Source organism: Eumetopias jubatus, unplaced genomic scaffold (genome assembly GCF_037043125.1).
Source record: "Eumetopias jubatus isolate StellerSeaLion01/CBP00866 unplaced genomic scaffold, mEumJub1_p1.0 scaffold_4, whole genome shotgun sequence".
Taxonomy (NCBI): Eukaryota; Metazoa; Chordata; class Mammalia; order Carnivora; family Otariidae; genus Eumetopias; species Eumetopias jubatus.
In genome coordinates, this window is record NW_028274810.1 from 88,215,286 (window position 1) to 88,223,325 (window position 8,040).

Here is an 8,040-nt window from a genome sequence, read left to right on the forward strand (position 1 = left end):
GAGGGGGTCAGGGATAGCGTAGGTCTCTAAGGAATGTGGAAGCCAGGTTTCCAGGACCTTGAGGGGGCCAGCTATTGTTGGGGAAAGGTCATTTATTACCGTCTAATAAAACCTGAGTCATGAGACCCTTCAGGTGTATATCAGGGGGCCATATGCTTGGGGGGTGATTGCCAACATGTATCTTGCGGGGGGGTGGCGGGTAGAGATAAAGGAAGTTTCCAAAGGAATTCTTATGTTGAAGCAGACTTACAGGATCCTGGCGGGCGGGGAGGGGGGTGGGTGTCAGGCTAGGGTTGTCTTTTGCCCTTAGCAAAGTATTAACATCCAGGCAGCTGAGTCCCTAGAGGAATGTCACCCTGCCTGTTTGAAGGACTTGTCCGTGGGCTGTAGGTGGTAAGGAAACCCAGTTTTTCTTTTGTCTTTGTTTCCCACGTCCCGGTGGCTGTGGCTCCTTGTCAGTGGAGTGCTAATTCACCAGCTCTGGGGAAGAATTAAAAAGAAAAAGACCCTTGATTTTTTATTTTTTGCCAATTTCCATGCAGTAAAAACACCCACCAAGGCCAATTTCAAGTGACCAAAAGTTTAACAACCAGCTTAAAAAGTTCCTGAATATTTTAACAGTCTGTTCCTGTGAGCCACCCAGCTCCAGCACCCAGCTCTAGCACCCAGCTCCAGCACCCAGCTCCAGCACTCAGCACCAGCACTCAGCTCCAGCACCCAGCTCCAGCACTCAGCTCCAGCACTCAGCTCTAGCACCCAGCTCCAGCACCCCTCTGGGTGTGATTGCTCGGAGCAGAAGGGCAGCCAAAATAGGCTGGGGCCCGTAGTTGAAAGACAGGCTGTTTCCCGTGCCCTCTGCCCAGCCAACCCATTGAGGGCCACCCAGGGAAGGGCCATAAGGTCGTGAAGCTCCACAGACGTCCTCAATCATCCCCTCCCCCAGGCCTCCAGCCCCTTTGTTCTCTGTGAAATCGCCCATCCATCTCCTCCCTCAGCAGGAGGAACCAATGGACCCAGATGATCCATCAGTGACTCCTGGGGGCCTGGGCAAAGGGGGGCTACCTGTGCAGCCACCAGGGGCCTCTTCACAATAATGCTGTCCCCACCGCCGTTGCAGGTAACGCTGAACCTCGTCCCCTCGGTCACAGTGGGGAGCAAAGACAACTTGTGCACAATCTCATCTCACCTCTCCACCCCCTCCTCTCCTCTGGTCGTGCCCAGCCTCCAAGTCTTTGCCTCTTCAGTCCCCTCCGTTTGGAATGCCCTCCCCCTCTCTCCCTACAATGCCCAGCTGCAACAGTACGTCAAGAAGTCATTCACCAGCAGAAGTCTCCGGAGCCCCCTCTGCAGGTGCAGTAGCTGCTTGCCCAGCTGCCCTGCCCCTCCCCCTGCAGCAGCAGTTCTCCTTGGGATCCTTTTTTAAAATACCCTCTGAGCCCTCCTAGCTACAGGCAGGGCGGGAATCTGTGCCCTGCCCCAGGACCTTTGGCTATAGGGGACTGAGAACCTGACGCTGAGAAACCCTATCCTAACTCACCAGGGCTGTGGCTGATTCACACGGAGGCCTCTACCCCCACCAGGACCACCTGCTCAATATGCCTCTGTGGGATGGAATCCGGTGTCTGCTGCTGAGGTCACCCAGCCTGGAGGGCCCATCCTCTGGGCCCAGCTAAGGGTTGCTCTGTACTCCTCCCCTGGGGGGCTGAGCACCGTGCGGCTGGTGAGCTTTGGACTGAATTGTGTCTCCCCACCGCCCCAAGAATTCATACGTTGAAGCTCCCCAGTGTGGTTGTGTGCGGAGGTGGGGCTCTCAGGAGGTAATGAGGGTTAAGTGAAGTCAAGAGTGTGGGGGGCCTAATCTGACAGGACTGGTGCCCTCTGCAAGGAGAGGAAAGAGAGAGAGGGAGAGATCGCTTGCGGGGCGCTGTGGCAAGGCTAGGTGAAGACTGTCACAAAAAAAGGTGCCTGTCTGCAAGTCAGGAGGAGAGCTCTCTCCAGAACCGAATTGGCGGGCACCTTGATCTTACACTTCCCAGCCTTCAAATCTGTGAAAAAAAACCACAGTTCCATTTCAGCCAGCCAGTCTGCAGTGTTCTGTTCTGGCAGCCTGAGCCAACTGAGGCCCATGCTGTGCGCTGTGCTTGGAATGATTTCCCCTATCTCACAGTGGCTCCTTATGTCTCCCAGATTTCAGCTGAAATGACATGTCAGAGGGGCCCTGCTCCCACCTCACCAGAATGCCGGCTCCACCGCAGCTGGAACCTCGGGTCTCCTGCTTAACTCCCTGAGCCTTGAACCCTAGGCGGCATCCTGGGGCTTGAATAAATATATGTTAGGTTGTTCCTAAATATCCAGAATCTGACCACGAATCCTTCAAGGCTGGTCCGTGCCACCCTCATCCCTCTCCTGGATGACGGCAGTGGCCCTCTGCTTGTCTCCCTGCCTCCTACAGTCTCCTCTTAACCCCTCAGGAGCCCCTGCTAAGTCTGACCATGTCACTCCTCTACTGAAAACCCTTCCTTGACTCCCCCTTTCTCTCAGACCAAAAGTCCCAGTCCCTAAACTGTCCCCCAGGGCCTTGCTGTACTGGCCCCTTCTCCCTCCACTCCAACCACACGGGCCTCCTTGCCACCCCATGGATGCATTAGGCACATGCCCAAGCCACAGGGCCTTTGTACGTGCTGTTCCCTCTGCCCATAACACCCTTCCCTCTGGAATCTGAGTGGCCCGTTCCTTCTCATTCTTCATCTTTGCTCAAACCCCATCTTCTCACAAAAGCCTTCTCTGAACATTTGTTCAGCATGACAACCGTTCCTCCCTCCAGGGCTGGATTCTGGGAGCGCCATCAGCCCCCTGGCGCAGGACCCTGTGCTCAGAAGGGCCCCGTGCTTTGCACTTTATGTTCCACCATTGCTGTCTTGAGGTTCTTGATAATTTTATCTTTGGATTTGTGTGTCGTAAGTGAAGTCTGGAGGGACAAGGGAGTGGGTGCCAGGAACTTGGCCTCAGCTCCCACACGTTGCCTGCTCCCCTGCCCACTGGTCCCTCTGGCCCCAGCCAGCCTCCTCTCTCTGGCCCCACCCAATGACTGTGGCTGTCTTGGGCGCCTGGCAGGACCCTGATCACAGGCACAGAACAGGGGTGGGGAGGTCAGGGGGCACGCACCCCACAGCGTCTTGGGGCGGGGCATGGCCAACCCCGCCCTGCACTGGCAGCGCCAGGGCACATCTGGTAGGTGACCGGCCAGAGGCCACATCTCAGTGGGGGTAAGACCTTGATCCAGGTACTGAGCACATCCTAGAATGGAAGTTTCAAGACCCTTGGGGGTGGCCCATCTGCCAAGGGTTGGAGCGGTGGACCCATGGAGAGGAGTTGAGTTCCACAAGGCCCCACCTTCATCCGGGGTGCTAAGCATCAGTCCTGCATCTGGTGGGAGGGACGATTTGGTAGGGGAACTTGGCAGCCGGCAGGTTCTGGAGAGTGGGCGTGTCCCCCATAATGGGGCAGGGCCCCTGGGAACCCAGGGAGTTTTTACCCTGAGGGTCTCTCTGTGCCCAGGAGGGCTCCCTTACTCTTTGGCTGGGTGGATCAGCTCTTCCTCTTTCCAGTCTTTCTGTTTGGCCTCTTCTGGCAGGTTTGGGGCACCCTTGGGGACAAACGATGAAATAGAAATTGTGTAACTTCTGTGATTCCACATACAAGTTGAATGCCCTAATATTTTCATTTCAAGGCTGGCATCACACAATATAAAAATGCACGGTAAAGCGCATGCTGATAATTTAAATTTAATTTTTTTCTTTACTTCACATGACATTAAATAGCAAATAGAAAACAGTGACAAGTCGAGAGAGAGAGAGAGAGAGGAGAGACTGCAGAAAGAAGGAAAAATTTCCTGTGTACCTTTAACAGCTCGTTTTCTCTGCTTTTAGAACAGGGCCCCATGTTCTCATTTTGCACTGGCCTCCACAGATTATGTAGTCAGCCTCATCTCCATCACTCCTGGTCCTGTTGTTTTGTTTTGCTTTAATAGCCCACGCTGCATCTTGGCACGACGGAACTGACTTATTTCTTGTGGTTGTCTTTTAAGGTCTGCTTCCCCCACCAGCATGTGGGGCCCACGGACGGTGGGGGTTTTTTTCTGTTTGGTTCACGGCTGTATCCCTAGGCTGCAGAGGTGCCCAGGACGTGGTAGGAGCTCCAGAAATGTTCAAGGAATGTTGAATGAAAGGATGTTACCTGGGAAGACAGGCCCGTCCAGGTCTTTCCTCTCCCTCCCTCCCCAAGGCCAGTTTTGTCTGTTTTGGCTGAGACCATTCACGTTAGAACTTTGTGGTTCTGGCATTTCCTTTTCAGAGCTCAGTGCTTGAGCTTTTGAGTCTCCCACCAGCCCCAGCTCTGTCGGCGTGAATGGTGGTGGCTCTGCAGGCTGTGAGGAGCCCACCAGGTGCCTGGACCAGAGGCTTCTCTCCTTCCTGGAATTCCTTAGGTCATTTCCATCCATTGTGTTTGGCTACAGCTTCTTGAGTTAGTCTTTCCACCTCGGCAAGGTTCCCTTGCTGGTTTCCCCAGCTGCTTCCAGGTCCAAATCCTTTTTGGCTCCAAATCCTTTCTTGGGGTTTCCCTGGCCCTTCCGCCTCTAATGGCCAGGGTGACCTTGGGCAAGCCTCCCACTGTCCTCTGCGGAGGCCCCTGTGAGATGAGGGGGGCTGCTCTTGCCCCCCCCCAGGAAGGACGGCAGGAGCAGAGCCCTTTAGGAGAAGAGTGGGGGTTGCTTCTGTTACGTTTGAGTGTTGGCACTGAACCCGGATGCCGGCTGACCCCATTCTTTCCCTTTCCCCTTTAGTTACACAAGAAACCGTCCTGCTTCATTGCCGCTGCGAGCACCCCCGGCCATTCAGTCATGCCACAGACGTGTGAGGCAACAGAGCCCGACGTGCGGGGGTCCCGACTCCGCTCCCCCTTTCTCCTAACGAGAATTCTGGCTGGGACTCCTCAGCCAGGCTCTCTCCCTTCCCAGCCCTCTTATTTACCAGGAAGACTAAACTGCTCTTTGTGGAGGCAGAGAACCCCCCAAACAGAGCACCGTAAGGAGGACAGGAGCGTGTCCCTCTCTCACACAGCAGGCCCGGTGAGTGTGCCCGTCTGGAGACCGCCCGCGCGCGGCCCATTCCGAGAGCCACTTCCTTCCACCGTACAGCCCTTCCATGCCGCGGGCTCCGTCGGCACCTCCCTGGGTTGTTGCCATGTCTGGCCTCAGCCAGCGGGGAGGGAGAAGAAGGCACGCGGTGACCGGAGGCCTAGGGCTGAAAGTGGCTTCCATCACTGCAGTGACCTTCCAGGGGCTGCGACTTGGTCCCCGGGGCCCCTCCTGCGAGGGAGGCCGGGAATCGGCACGCCCAGCAGAGCAGCCCTGTGCCTGGGAGCAGGAGGGGCCCAGGGCTGGGAGGACAGCCGGCTCTCTCCCTGTAGGGTGACTCTGGCTTTTGGACAATCTGGTTTCCAGGTTTTGTGTTACAGAGAGGGAGAGGAAAAGGGACAGGGCCGTGGAGGGAAGACGATGTTAAGGGTATTAGAGGGACACAAGTCACGGCTGGGATTATCCTTAAATTACTTCTGCTTACTGGGCTGTGTCTTCTTAAGTGCTCTGGCCTCGTGGTGCGGAGACTGGGCCCCCAGAGGTCCCCGGAAATGTGGGTGACGCATGCACAGTGCACTTACAATCTCCCAGACCCTGTGCTGAGACTGAGGACACGGGACACGGTCTCTGGCCTCCAGGGATCTAGTCCAGTGGGGAAGACAGATTCGGGATTAGAGGCAAGTCCAAGCTGCTGAAAAGACGGGGAGGGAATTAACTCGGGCTTGGCGGGGTGGGGGAGGGGCGGGCAAGAAGGGACACAAAAGGGACATCATGTGCTAGATTTACCTCTGCTTGTGGGAAACACTCCATGGTCTAACACACTGTACTCGAGTGATGGAAAGTAAAGGATAGAAGATGAAGTAAAGATTCTAGAAACTCAGGTCCTGGCCCTGCTGTTGTCTGTCCTAGGGCAAGTCCCTGTCCCTCTCTAATCACCTGCGCTTCATGCTGCGTGCTGGGCCACCGCAGGCACCGTCCATGCTCTCGGAGGAAGTACTGAAAGGCTCAGTCGCCGATGGACAAAATACAAGAAGGTGACCCCTTCTCCAGGTTGACGTGGGCCCCACGCTCGGACACACGTGGAGACACGTAGATTTCAGCCACCCTTCCCCCTTGGCTTCCCACCCTTGTTCAGTGCACAGCCCACACAGCCGTGTGTAGGCAGCAGCCTTGCAGATCATCTCCTGAGATGCTGTGTGATCCCAAGAGGGTAACTGCTGTGAAAATTCCCCAGAACCCCAGTAATCCCTGGAGCACCCTTCTCACCAGTAGATTTCCTTTCTCCTGGACTCTGCAACAGGTGGAGGGCTCCTGTGGGGCAAGCCAGGCACCTAGAGCACGTGGTTAAGGAGACACTCTCCATCGGGGTCGGGGTGACCACTGAAAATGGGTGCCTCCATAAATTTTGCACCTGAGGCACCTCACCTCCCTCACCCTAGCCCTAGCCCTGTTCTACAGGATTCCCACAAATCTGAGTGGTGGTGGTGGTGGTAGCGTTTCAAAGGAAGGTGCTGGAAAACCACCTCAGACCCTCTGAGGGCAGCTTCTCTCTGCAGCCAGGAACCACGGAGGAGACTGCACCCAGAAGAGGAGGCACAGGGAAGGTGGACTGTGGTCCAGGGAATGGGGTGCCAGGAGAGGCTCTGTGCCAGGGAACCTCAACTTCACCTAGAACGGTAGGGAGCGAGGGGGAAGGCCAAGTAATCAGACCCCTTGCTTGTGATTTGAGAGGTCTGTAGGAAAAGCTATGGGGAAGGGGTAGGGAAGAGAGGAGGGCGACGCTTCCAGGTCCTGAGTCACAGGTGACAGAGCAGCTCCCACACCCACGAGGAGGCAGCCTCCAAGGGAGGGTGGCCTCCACTTAGCCATCTGCCTTCAGGACCTCCAAGGTCCACCCCAGTGTGGCTCTGGAGGCAGGGAGCCTGACACTCAGATGCTTTTTTGCAAGTCACAGACTCGGGCCACCTTGAGTCAGTTAGGACATGTCTGGGCCAGGGTCCCTCCAGCAGGGGAAGCCAGGACTCCCAGCCCCGGAAAACCTCGGATTGCCTCCCGAACTTCCCAAACATTCAAACCCACTTTCCCTTCCGCCTGTGCGGATAGCTATTTGGTGTTTTTAGAAAAATCAACTCATCTCCACTTAAATAATTTATTTTCCAAAGGAAACTATGTAAATGGGAAACTTGCAGGATCACCATAAATAGAAGCTATGCAATCGCATGAGGACAATGTTAATCAAGTAGAGATCTGAAATGCTAGCTGGATTCTGGTGCCCCGACTGTTCTGAATCTGAGGGCCAGTCTTTGCGTTCAAAGGGAGGTTAGCCAAGGTCAGAAAGGTCAGGAAGACGGATAGTATCCACCTGAGACTCCCCTTTCACGTCAGAAATGGAACCATATTCACCCACCGTACGTCTGAGTCCTTTAATGCGGCATCTGTGGCCGCCTACCCCATTTCACGACGAACGTGTCCCCTCCCTGTAAAAAACGGCTCCTAGGGACATGACAAGAGTGACCTTTCAGAGTTGGGGTGGGAATTGCTGGGGCCTCTGGTTCTGGGAAAGGGCTGGGCCCTGAGCTATACCCCAGCTCAGCCTGGTTACTCCTGTCTCAAGTGAGTCTTGAACAGGCTGGTTTCGACACCCTTTAATCTCAGTCATGAGGGAGCTGGTATGCAGTAGTAGGTGCTCTGTCAATGCGTGAATGCAGAGCTCTTGGAAGAGGGACGGGTCAGACCCCGGGGGGCTGGGCGCTTGGCTATGGTGGGGGCTCCCAGAGGGGCTGGTTCATCTCAGGGTCCAGCCTCATCCCTGACATGGGGGACCCCGGTTGTGTGGGCCTGGAGTGAGAGGGTTGGGGCAGACATGGTCCCAGAGAGAGGCCACTGGGAACGATGGGTGTGTG

At 55.7% G+C, this 8,040-nt stretch overlaps 1 long non-coding RNA gene across 1 annotated transcript; it reads right to left on the minus strand.

Annotated features, from left to right (window-relative positions):
• Positions 1 to 240: 240 nt before the first annotated feature.
• On the minus strand, positions 241 to 3,991 carry LOC114216981 (uncharacterized). Its single transcript, XR_003610893.2, has 3 exons — positions 3,901 to 3,991; positions 3,573 to 3,646; positions 241 to 480 (listed from the first exon to the last, which is right to left on the minus strand). It is a non-coding gene; the product is annotated as an uncharacterized LOC114216981 (long non-coding RNA).
• Between the last annotated feature and the right edge of the window lie 4,049 nt (positions 3,992 to 8,040).